This window comes from Palaemon carinicauda, chromosome 7, assembly GCF_036898095.1.
Source record: "Palaemon carinicauda isolate YSFRI2023 chromosome 7, ASM3689809v2, whole genome shotgun sequence".
Classification (NCBI taxonomy): Eukaryota; Metazoa; Arthropoda; class Malacostraca; order Decapoda; family Palaemonidae; genus Palaemon; species Palaemon carinicauda.
The window spans coordinates 96534893-96547392 of record NC_090731.1 but is presented as its reverse complement, the minus strand read 5'-3'; the positions used below and the strand labels follow the sequence as shown (position 1 = coordinate 96547392).

General features: G+C 39.2%; 2 protein-coding genes across 2 annotated transcripts in view; one reads left to right on the top strand and one right to left on the bottom strand.

Annotated features, from left to right (window-relative positions):
- The window catches only part of LOC137643972 (uncharacterized), a 111844-nt gene extending 109756 nt beyond the window's left edge, over window positions 1-2088 (top strand). Inside the window, exon 2 of the mRNA XM_068376804.1 lies at window positions 1-2088. This exon is cut by the window's left edge and continues 973 nt beyond it. The gene's annotated coding sequence lies outside the window, so the exon portion shown is untranslated.
- LOC137643973 (large ribosomal subunit protein uL11-like) overlaps window positions 1-12500 on the bottom strand; it is a 265311-nt gene that overhangs the window by 244190 nt on the left and 8621 nt on the right. The window lies entirely within an intron of this gene.

Genomic DNA, 12500 nt, shown 5'->3' with positions numbered 1-12500 from the left:
TTAGCGACTTGACGAACCTCAATCTCATTTCAAGTAAATTATATTATCACTGGAGTTGGAACCGTGGAAGAAAACAGCAAAAGCATTCTATTCTCATTGTTAAAGTTTTGTGTTTATTAGTGCATGTGTTCGCACCGCGAACCCTTTTGTTTTAAAACCCACGTGGTAGAATTTAGTCCTATTGTTTAGCAGGATAGCCAACCGCATGAGAAGAATTTGTGTTCTGTTTTTTCTGAGTGCTTATTATCACAGTGGTTAAAATTTCTCATTTATTCAATATATTGTGCATTACGTGAATGTGTTATTTTGTGTTTAAAAAAAAAAAAAAAGTGAAGTGAAATTTACGAAATTTTAGGACAATAAACGTGGTAAACTAAAACACGTGTTAATTTCCAGCGAGGCCTAATTCCTGTGTTGGTAACGGTAAGAACATGTGGCGTTCCTTATTTCGATTTTTTCTTTTGACAGTAAGGCTATGTAATTTCATTTTGTTACTTTCATGGGATATTATTTTCATGTACATTTTGAAAGGGATAAATTTCTCATTTATATATATTGTGCAGTGAGTGAATATTTAATTTTGTGTTAAAACCAAGTGAAGTGAAATTTACGAAATTTTAGGAAAAACCGAGGTACACTAAAACATGTGTTAATTTCCAGTGAGGCATAATTCTGTAGAGTAACGGTAAGAACACGTGGCATTCCTTATTTCAATTTTTTCTTTTGACAGTAGGGGTATGTAATTTCATTTTATTACTTTTTCGTGGGATATTATTTTTATGTACATTTTTTTTAAAGGGATAATTTTCGTACGATTGTGTAAAATTGTTAACCTAAAGATAAAGGATTTACGATATCACATTCAATTTTCATTTTTTATTTTTTCAGTCAGGGTATAGGATCATTTAGATAAAATATTTGGGTGTGTAATTTCTTAAATTCCTTTTTTTTTACTAAAGGGAAAGATGTAAAGGGGTTGATTTTCTTAACCAAGCATTAAGCAAACTCAGTGACATTGTTTTATATAATTCATTATACTTTAAGTATAAATACAAACTTTGCTTTAAGCCACAGAGTTGCAAGTGGTGGTGTTGCAAGAACGCACCCACACATTTTTACAAATCCATTTTTTTCCTTATGACTAGCATAGGAGGGTCACTCTTCGTGGAGATTCCATTTTTTTCCTTATGACCAGCATAGGAGGGTCACACATCGTGGAGATTCCATTTTTTTTCCTTATGACTAGCATAGAAAGGTCACACATCGTGGAGATTCCATTTTTTTTTTCCTTATGACTAGCAAAGAAGGGTCACACATCGTGGAGATTCCATTTTTTCCTTATGACTAGCATAGAGAGTCATCCATAGTTGTGATTCCATTTATTTATGACTAGCATAGAGGGTCATTCATTGTTGTGATTCCATTTATTTATGACTAGCATAGAGGATCATCCATTGTTGTGATTCCATTTATTTATGACTAGCATAGAGGGCCCTTCATTGTTGTGATTCCATTTATTTATGACTAGCACAGAGGGTCATCCATTGTTGTGATTCCATTTATTTATGACTAGCACAGAGGATCATCCATTGTTGTGATTCCATTTATTTATGACTAGCATAGAGGGTCATCCATTGTTGTGATTCCATTTATTTATGACTAGCATAGAGGATCATCCATTGTTGTGATTCCATTTATTTATGACTAGCATAGAGGGTCATCCATTGTTGTGATTCCATTTATTTATGACTAGCATAGAGGGTCATTCATTGTTGTGATTCCATTTATTTATGACTAGCATAGAGGGTCATTCATTGTTGTGATTCCATTTATTTATGACTAGCATAGAGGGTCATTCATTGTTGTGAATCCATTTATTTATGACTAGCATAGAGGATCATCCATTGTTGTGATTCCATTTATTTATGACTAGCATAGAAGGTCCTTCATTGTTGTGATTCCATTTATTTATAACTAGCACAGAGGGTCATCCATTGTTGTGATTCCATTTATTTACGACTAGCATAGAGGGTCATCCATTGTTGTGATTCCATTTATTTATGACTAGCATAGAGGGTCATCCATTGTTGTGATTCCATCTATTTATGACTAGCATAGAGGATCATCCATTGTTGTGATTCCATTTATTTATGACTAGCATAGAGGGTCATCCATTGTTGTGATTCCATTTATTTATGACTAGCATAGAGGGTCATTCATTGTTGTGATTCCATTTATTTATGACTAGCATAAAGGGTCATTCATTGTTGTGATTCCACTTATTTATGACTAGCATAGAGGGTCATTCATTGTTGTGATTCCATTTTTATATGACTAGCATAGAGATTCACCCATTGTTGTGATTCATTTTTTTTAAGACTAGCATAGAGATTCACCCATTGTTGTGATTCCATTTTTTATGACTAGCATAGAGATTCACTCATTGTTGTGATTCCATTTTTTTTAAGACTAGCATAGAGATTCACCCATTGTTGTGATTCCATTTCTTTTTATGACTAGCATAAAGGTCTCCCATAGTTGGGATTCCATTTCTTCCTGACTAGCCTAGAGGGTCACCTACTGTATAGTTGTGATTCCAGTTTGTTTTGTCTAGCATAGAGGGTCACATATAGTTGTGATTCCATTTTTTATTGTGTAGCACAGTTGTCATATATATCGTTACTTGTTTGGACGCATTACAACCGGACAGCCTAAGCTCACCCATTGTCGTGGCCCTGGTTTTCAAGTTAGGCTCCTGTTCAATTACTTGCAAGGCTTACTATTTGGTGATGGTTCTTTCTCGAGGGGCATGTTTTACAGCCTTTGTGCATTTTCCCCAGCTCCATCTTCATCCTTCCTTCCATGAGACTCTTGCGTAAGGCTAGAGCGTCCTTCCCCTCCGTGTAATTTCTTGCACGGTCAACATTGTACTTTGTGCGGTTGAGTTTGTTCTTGTCGCTGTCTCCACAAGAAATTAGCAAAATGACTGCTGCTGAGATCAGTGCATTTGTGGATTTGGCAGAACGACAAGGCTATGAGGGAGAAGCATTGTGAAGGTATGTGCGGGAGCTCATGAATGAAGACAAAGCCCGGAGAAGAACAGAGCATGAAAGGATGCGGTATGAAAGAGAGAGAGCGCATGAATTAAGAATGCAGGAGATGGACGCCCGATTGGCACAGCTCAATCACTTGCCACCTCAACGCAATGTTGCCAAAGTCCAGCAGGACAATCTCAGGAAGGTCCAGTTCATGGAAGGAGTTACCAAAAAACTCCCTACAGTAGAGTCACAGGTGACCACGTCCCAGCTCAGCAAAAAGTGTGGACTAAGGGCAGTGAGCAACATTGGACATGAGGGCTACGACCTGCGTTTGGGTCAACAGCCCATGAAGGTGGTACAGCAAGTGCCCCTCAGGCGCATGAAGGCTGCCAAGCTGGAGCCCAAAGCAGTGAGGATGCTTCCTGCAGGGGAAGATGAATGGCTCGGTGACATTGACCTTGGTGAGGTAGCTTGGCTAAGTGAGGAGGCCCAAGAGTCTTCCTCCTCCAGCAGTGAGTCTGAGCTTCATATGCCAGAAGTTAATTCTGGTGAAGGTGTGCCACTTTCCACTACAGGGGATAGGGCTACTCCAAGCGTCATGCCAAAGGCCTCAGAGGAGGGTCAGGGGTCTCCCTTTTCCCACCATGAGTCTGAGCCGAGTACCTGCAAATCCAATCCGGATGAAACTGTGCCACTTAACACCACTGGAAATAGGGCTACCTCAATCACCAGGCCAGAGGGCTCAGAGAAGGCATGAGGCGAAACACCCATCAGCTCCGAGACCCCAAGAAGCCAGACAGAGCTTATCAGGTTCCCACTGCTGGATGAGACATTGGTAAACAACAGGGCACCCGCCTACTCGAACGAGGTGGAAATAAATAACCCCTCTAAGGCTGAGTTGCTGCTAAAGGATGAGGTGCCCCTTAAGATCACCCGAGGTTCTCACGATCCTGTTAATGTCTTGTTCCGGCAAGTAGCTGTTCCCCGCAATCTCTGCTTGTCGGTGCTACGCATGGTCCATGAGGGACTGAGAGGACACTTTGGGGTAACGTGTGCTACCCAGCTTATCCACTTGCACAGGGTTATCAAGGCTTACGTTGCCTCCTGCCACCCTTGCTAAGCCACCGGTAACTCTAAGAAAATAGTGCCGAGGGCCTCGCTCCAACTTATCCCATCCATAAGTGTTACAGAGATGACAAAATTCTTTTATTGTCTTCCTAGCCACATTTCAGAGGGACGAGGTTTTCCACTTCATGGCAGAGGAGTCACAACCTCTGACCATACTCGTGATTCATTTTTGGCTTCACCAGGTGCAGGCAGGAATTACCAACTGTGGGGTTTACTTAAACGGCAGCATAAATTTCTTCCAGACATGGAAAAAACTCCAAACTCAAGAGAATGAGCTCTCAGGCATGGGCTCATCTCTGGAGCATCTTGGTTCCTATCGCGCTGACCATGTGTTCCCACAGACAGTCCTAAAGGACCATAAGCCAGCAGCTTACTTGACTAGGCTACATAGGAAAAATAAAGGGCTCATGAGGTGGGGCATAGACCTCCAGAACTACAACTGGAAGGTCAAGCGCCTAAAGAGCTTAGATGAGAGAGATGTGCTCTCCCGGCATTAGTCCTCAGCGCACAGTGCCATGTCCCTTGCCTGTAGTCATAGTCAGTAAGTTAATTTAGGTTGTATGGAAGAATTTTAATTGGCCTTGGTGTCTCCCCAGGTATATAAACTTGAGGGGCCACCTTGGCATCATTAATTGCATTTAAAAAAATTTTATGTATTTATTTTATCTCTTGCCTATATGTCAATTTGTTTTAATTTTCATGTGTCCCACTGCACTAGGTCACTTAATTTTAACCATTTTGCATTTTAATTTCCACTTTGCAGTTTTAAATTTTTTAGTTGCTGCCTCACAGCCAGCATGCTTATTTCTACATGGCACGTAAAGTTAATTTGCTATCAAATTAAAGTAAAATTATGACTCTAGTTGCAGCTTAAGTATTAATTCATTATCGTGGTGAGACTCACAGAAGGAAGAGTCAATAAGGCTAGTGGCTTCAGACCTTGCTTGCAGAGTTCTTGTCCTGTTTTAGGACAAAATCTCTGCTAAAATGGGGGGCTGTTAGTAATGGAGGTCATTACGCCACCTTTGTTTCAAATAAAGGACCCCACCAGCAAGCATGAGTAGAAATGCCACGAGTTTTGGGACCCTACCCAGAGTCCTAAACAGCCCCCCCCCCCCCCCCTCCTATACCAGTCTACTCCCCTGAGGTCTCCTTTTTCAGCCATCTTTTACGAGCCACGTGATAACGTCAAGATCCCAGGAGAAAGAGGAGGCCTATTGATGGGGGTGTCAGAACACGTGACCAGGCCTGACCAATGGGACTACAGTCAGGCCAATTTCCCCCCCCCCCCCCCTTGGGGGCAAAGGGGATCTCAGTCTGCCTAGGAGCAGCTGGGCATGTTTCTTCGCAAACAAACCTCCATGAGGGAACCATCACCCCTCTTCACCCTCAAGACATCAGGGAGGCTGGACCTAACATATCCTCCACAAGGGAGGAACCAGAGTCCTTTTCACTAAGGTAAGGTGTCTGATATTTGAGATCCTTATCATCCTTACCAACCTCCCATCCCTTCATTATCACATCCCATTTTTTCCTTCTATCCTTTAAAGAAATATCCTACCCACTGAACCTTTTAACCTATTCCCTATATCCCTCCATGTGGGCCGTTTGCTTCTATCCTTAATTAATTCACCCTGTGACAGTGTTGATTCCCACGTATAGTGTTTAAATCCCCAAGTTTTGCATTTTCATTTAATTTGCTTAAAGGTTTTGACCACACTTCATCGTGTTCCCAGCCGGTAGAAGTAAGTGTGCTGTTAATAATTTAATTTATCTCCCTTTCCAGGGAACGTGATTGCTGTGCCGAAGTTTCATCCACGGTCCACCAAACTCCATTCGGAAGCTCCTCGTGGCTTAAATTAAAATTTAATTATCTGTTGTGCTCCCCTTTCTTTTATTAGTTTTTATTTGAATATTATTGTAAATACATATATTTGTCCGTATTCCTTGTCTTATTGCTGACTGGCGACCTTTCCAATTGTTATTTTTTTTTATGGACCCTGAGTCCCTTAAGCAAGCATATATACATACATATATATATATATATATATATATATATATATATATATATATATATATATATATATATATATATATATATATATATATATATATACATACATACACACACACACACACACATATATATATATATATATATATATATATATATATATATATATATATATATATATATATATGTATATATATGTATATATATGTATATATATATATATATATATATATATATATATATATATATATATATATATATATATATATATATATATATACACACATATATATATATATATATATATATATATATATATATATATATATATATATATATATATATATATATATATATATGTATATATATTATGGACGTTGAATTATGTAAATTTCCGAGCTCCAAAACTCACATGCTTTATTTTACATAAATCTCTTACACTTTGAAAATACCTAAGCAATATACGGCAATATACTGCATATGAACACTGAATATCTGTAAGGTCTCTTACATTACTCAAACCAAAAACTCAGGGATTTCTTTACTTAGTCAGGGATAGCGAGCAAAGTACTGTTAAAGTATTGGTGATCAAGATAATATACACATAAAAGATACATATATTCTACAAAAATCGACAGCAGTCAAAAGAATTAACACCAAAAAAAAAAATCCCTCGAAATATTAAATCTGAACTAAACCTTAGACTGCAACAAAAGAAAGAAAATAAACCAATAATGAAATTTATATATATGTAACTGTTACACTTACATCTTTTGGTTCACACAAGGTTACAGAATGGTTAAGCACAATTTTTAATGCGCTTTACTCTTTAACTTAATCTCACAGGGCCAGTTACAAAAATTCAAATTATAAAATGCACTTACATTAATACACTACACTTTTGACTAATCACCCAATAATATCACCAACGTTTGAACAACACTATACATGTTATACATTGGATAGAAATCACTTATTCCCGTTTGAGAGGAAAACACTTTACACACTTGAGAGGAGAGAAAGCTGGCGAACGTTGGCTCTTTTAAAGGGATAGGCTGAATCTCTTCTGCTGCTTATGTATTGCTAGGCTCTCTGTATATTGAATTAATTTATCTAGAACTTTCCAGGACATCATCTGGAAGCTTGCGGGCAGGGCTACGGTGCCAAAGTTCCCAACTTGTCAAGTCGAGGATGGGTACCAACGTCCGTGGAGAGGCAACTCTCTGTCAGCTAACTCCAACCACCTTACTCTCGTAACTTTCAAAAAAAAAAAAAAGATAAAACTAATTCTAGAATTTTCCTGTCTTTTCTACCCATGTGGAAACAATAATGTCGTAATCCCTCGTGCTCATACCTCATGTGTCATACAGCAAACCTAAAGATCACATAAAACTGTAACAAAACTACGTGAAATGAAAAGTTAATTCTTTAAAATAACGTAAATTTACATATACGAAACTGAATGAAAACACAATGAAATGAATGACGAAAATCTTATATAATTTACGTACATTACTTAATCCTGCGTGAGTGGAACTCGCCTTATGAGCGGGCTATACATCTCTTAAATACACAAATGAAATACATGAATAAATTATTTACTTTTATGATAGACCAGCTTTGTCAGATAGCCCCCCCCCCCCACAAAAAAAAAAAATTATTTATTCCGGGCCTGAATCAACTGATTCAGCCTTAGATAAATAATCTGCAACCACGATATCTTTACCTGATATATGTTTTACATTAATACAATATGGTTACAAACATGATAACCACCTAATTAACCTTTGATTATTATATTTCCTTTTATTAACAAAAGTTAAAGAATTGTGATCTGAGTAAACTGTAATTTCTTTATTCTGTGGTCTATTCAAATAAACTTCAAACTTTCTTATCGCTGTGATTAGTGCTAGTAGTTCCTTTTCAACTGTCGAGTAAGCTCGTTGCTGCTTCTTCAGCTCTGACGACATAAAGCAAACAGGGTGAAGAATTCCATCCTTGTCTTCTTGCAAAAAGACAGCTCCAATCCCATTATCCAACGCATCTACTTGGGTAAGGAATTTCTTGCCAAATCCACTGCTTGCAGTATCAGTTTCGAAGTTAATATGGCCTTTATCTTGTCGAAAAATTCATGGCACTCGTTGGTCTATGCAAACTTTTTCTTGGGGGTAGTCAAATCGGTCAAGGGAGCAACTACAGCTGAAAATTTCGGGCAAAACCATCTGTAGAATCCTGCCATCCCTAAAAATCGTTGTAAATGCTTCCTCGTTGTGGGGCGGGGGGCGAAGCTTTCCTTATTTCATCGATGTTAGCAGCTACCGGTGCGATTTCTCCTCTTCCGATGTCAAATCCTAAGTACAAAACTGTTGCCTTCCCAAATTCGCTCTTATCCAGGTTAATTATCAGGTGTGCTCCTCGCAGCTTTTGAAACACTTTCTCCCGGATTCGGAGACGTTCTCCCCAGATCGATGAATGTATCACAATATCGTTGAGATATACGACTACTCTTTCAATCGATCCTAGAAGGGTATCCATCACTCGTAGCGGCGGCTTTCATTAGACCAAATGGCATTACTGTGTATTGATATAACCCAAACTGGGTTATAAAACATGATAACAATATTGCATTGTTGTCCAACAGAATTTGATAATAGCCTTTTAACAAGTCAATCTTAGAAAAGAACTATGCTTGTCCAACATTGTCGAGTAGTTGGTCTATGAGAGGCAATTGATAATTATTGGCCACACTGATTGAATTCAACTTCCGTTTGATTTTTACACGAGCAAGCATGGAGAACTGTAAGGGCTAGAACTTTGTTCGGCTAATCCGTTTTGGAACAAATAGTCCACTTCTTTTCTCATGACTTCTCGGTGATACGGCAACAGTCGATAAGCGCATTGTTTGAACGGTTTTTCCGTGGTTTTGAGGTGTATCTCATGTCTTGTCAAGTTGGTTTGTTTTGGAACGTCTGAGACAATTTCAGGGAAACATTTAATCAATCGACTTTATTCCTCTTGCTACTCCTTGTTCAAATGACTTAATTTCTCTTTCAATATCCGAATGATAGACAAATTATTCACTTTGCTTACAGCCCCTACCTCATATCCGTTGTCATCTTCCATGGATGGAATGGTTTATGCCATACACACCTGTGAAACTTCGGACTCATTTTCACTGAAGTATGGTTTCAGTAGGTTAACGTGTACTTTCCTATGACTTTTCCTTCTTCCTGGTGTTTCGATAATGTAGGACAGGTCACTGATCTTCTCCAAAATCCGGAATGGTCTTTGGAAATTCTTGGTGAGTGAGAATCTCCTTATCGGTATGACAACCAACAGCTATTGTCCTACCACAAACTGTCTGTACTTACTTTTCATATCAAACCTTTTCTTCAATTTTCCTCGACTTGTTTTCAGGTCTTTGAGGAAAATTTTCTTATCTCGCCGATCTTTTTCCTCAAATTCTTGACAGTTTTTCCATCCGTTACCTCTTGATCTTTCCATTTGTCTGCCAACATTTTAATCGGTCCTCTTACTTCTCGTCCGAACACCATTTCATTTGGGCTACATCCCATGCTTTCTTGATAAGCATTGATTACCTCAAATAACATCAACGGTAGTCCAATGTCCCATTCATTTACTGTTTCGTTGCAGTTCTTGGTTAACATACTCTTAAGGGTTTGATGAAATCTCTCTAATGCACCTTGGGTCTCTGGGTGATAGAGTAAACAGTTGTGGTCTTACATCATGTTCTGAAACAATTTTGATATGAAATTTATTCCTCAGTCACTCTGAACGACTTCCAGAATACCAAACTTGGTAAAAAAAAAGTTTAGTAACTTCGCTGCGATTAGTTTGGCACTGATGTTCCTGACGGGTATAGCTTCTGGGCATCTCGTCACTGAACACATTAAAGTTAACATATTTTCGTGGCCTTTCTTCGTTCTCGGTTATGGTCCCACAATGTCGTTCATTATCTTGCTGAATGGTTCTCCTCGTACTTCAATCGGGTGTAAGGGAGCTTTCTTGATGTATTTGTTAGGCTTTCCAGCCATCTGACAAACGTGACATATACGACAAAACTGGCTCACATCCTTATGCACGCCAGGCCGGAAAAAGTATTTCATAATCTTCTCCATCATCTTTCTTATTCATATGTGTCTTTCTGATACGCTACGGCAATCACCTGTCTTCTCAGTGGTGCAGGAATTAATATCTGATGGTATATGCCCCATTCGGCATTTCCAGGGATATAGGCGGGTCTATGCTTCCTCATAATCAATCCATCGTTAAGATAATAACAGGTGGGAGACTGCTGCACCTACATCTCATCCACCACAAGGTAAAATAATTCTGGTAACGTTGCATCTTTCCGTTGCAATCCCATCTGCCTTTTCCTACTCACTTCTCTTACTTCTAATGCTGAGTTCTCTATTTCTTCCAAGTCCATTGCTTCCTTGTCTTCCTGTTCATTCGTCTGTCGTTCCTCTTCTCTCAGGTTCTCTCAGGAGCTCTCCTCTTGCGTACCTTTAAGATAATCCTGTTCTTCTATAAACAAATCTTCTAAGTTCATCACTCCTTCGGTTTCTCTGTCTTCTTCTGCAGCCACTTTCTTCGTCATACTCCTAGTCGTCACACAACTAGGAAACAGAAATGAGTAGTCCTACTCGAGTTCAGTTGTAGGACTATACTTCAATTGTTTCTCTGTTACAATGGGACAAGGAACAACCTACACTCCACCAACTTCATTTCCTAGCAGGCCTTCCACTCCTTTGACAGCCAATGAATCCTTTACCGCAAAATCAAAATGACCTGTCACCAACTCGCATGACAGTTTCAAACAGCAAATAGAAATAACTTCCTTTCCTCCTATTGCCTTCAAAATAACCGAGTCTCCAGTGAAAGACTGTTCCACCATCGGCTGTTCCCCTTGTGTCACCACGCTATGATTAGATCCTGTGTCACTCAATATCTTGACCGGGATCTGCTCACTCCCATCTAGAGTGGCTAACACACCTTCATAAATATGAAGTTTAACGGCATCCACGCTGTTTGTGGCTGTCCTGTTCGTCATGTAAATGTTAGCTGGCTTATTTTCCTCGTCGTCCTTATCCAGTTGATTCTTCGTCTTTGTATTCTGTGAAGATGAATTATCCTTAATCACTTGGGCGGCTACTTTCGGTTGGTTCAGCCAACATTCCCTACTGATATGGCCTTTCTTGCTACACTGATAACAGACAATATTAATCTTCTGCACGTCTTTCACAACACCTGAAGGAGGACGATTCGATGATTATTGCTGTGGTACTATCGCATTCTGCTTTGGAACAGTACCAGTGCTACTTCCGCTGCAACTATTGAACCTGTTTCCATAGTTATTACTGAACTGGTTTTCATGGTTCGGTGAATACTTTACACTTGGTTGGAACGACGGTTGAAACTTCATATCCGAGGAGGATTTACGACTGATATTATTACAATCTTCACTCAGTGAAGTGGCGTTATCAAGTTTCTTCACCTCTCTCTCTATCATGTACGTTTGAATATGTTCATAAATTCCTCGTAGATATTGTTCCAGCACTATCAATTCTTCTAAATCAGCCAACTCTCTCACTTTGGCTCCCTCTAGCCAACTCTTAAAACATTGTTGTACCTTATAAGCGTAATCCAGGAAAGTCATTTTCTCGTCCTTCCGCAAACTTCAGAATCTTTCCTTATAATATTCAGGGGTCATCTGATACACTTGCAACATGCTCCTTTTAACTTCTTAATACTACTTCCTCTGGTCCTGAGACAAGGCAATATACACACTCCATCCTTTTCCAATAAGGACACTGCTATAACACAGACCATTTATCTTGTGGCCATTCCATTGTCGACGCGACCGTTTTAAAATGATTGAAGAAATAGTCGGAAGTTTCTGTGAATTTTGGAATTAACCTTTGTGCAGTTGTGACATTAAATTCGGGATCGTGCATAGCAGGGGTCATCTCTGTCTGTGCTGCTGACCTTGCACGAGAATTCAACCGCTCCAACTCCCTCGCATGTCGTGCAATTTCTCTCGCCTCTTCTCTCTCTTTTTCTTCCCGTTCCCTCTCTCTTTCTTCTCATCTTGTTTCCATTTCCCTCGCACTTTTTACGATTTCTCATGACTCTTCTCTCTTTCTCTTCCCATTCTCTCTCTTTTCATTCTCGTCTTGCAATTTCTCTTTCCTCTTCTCTCTCTATTTCTTCTCGTTCTGCCACCATCTTTAACTTAATCAAGTTCTCTTCCGCTGCAATTCATCAAACCTCAGCCTCTATAATCCTTTCTGCTTTCA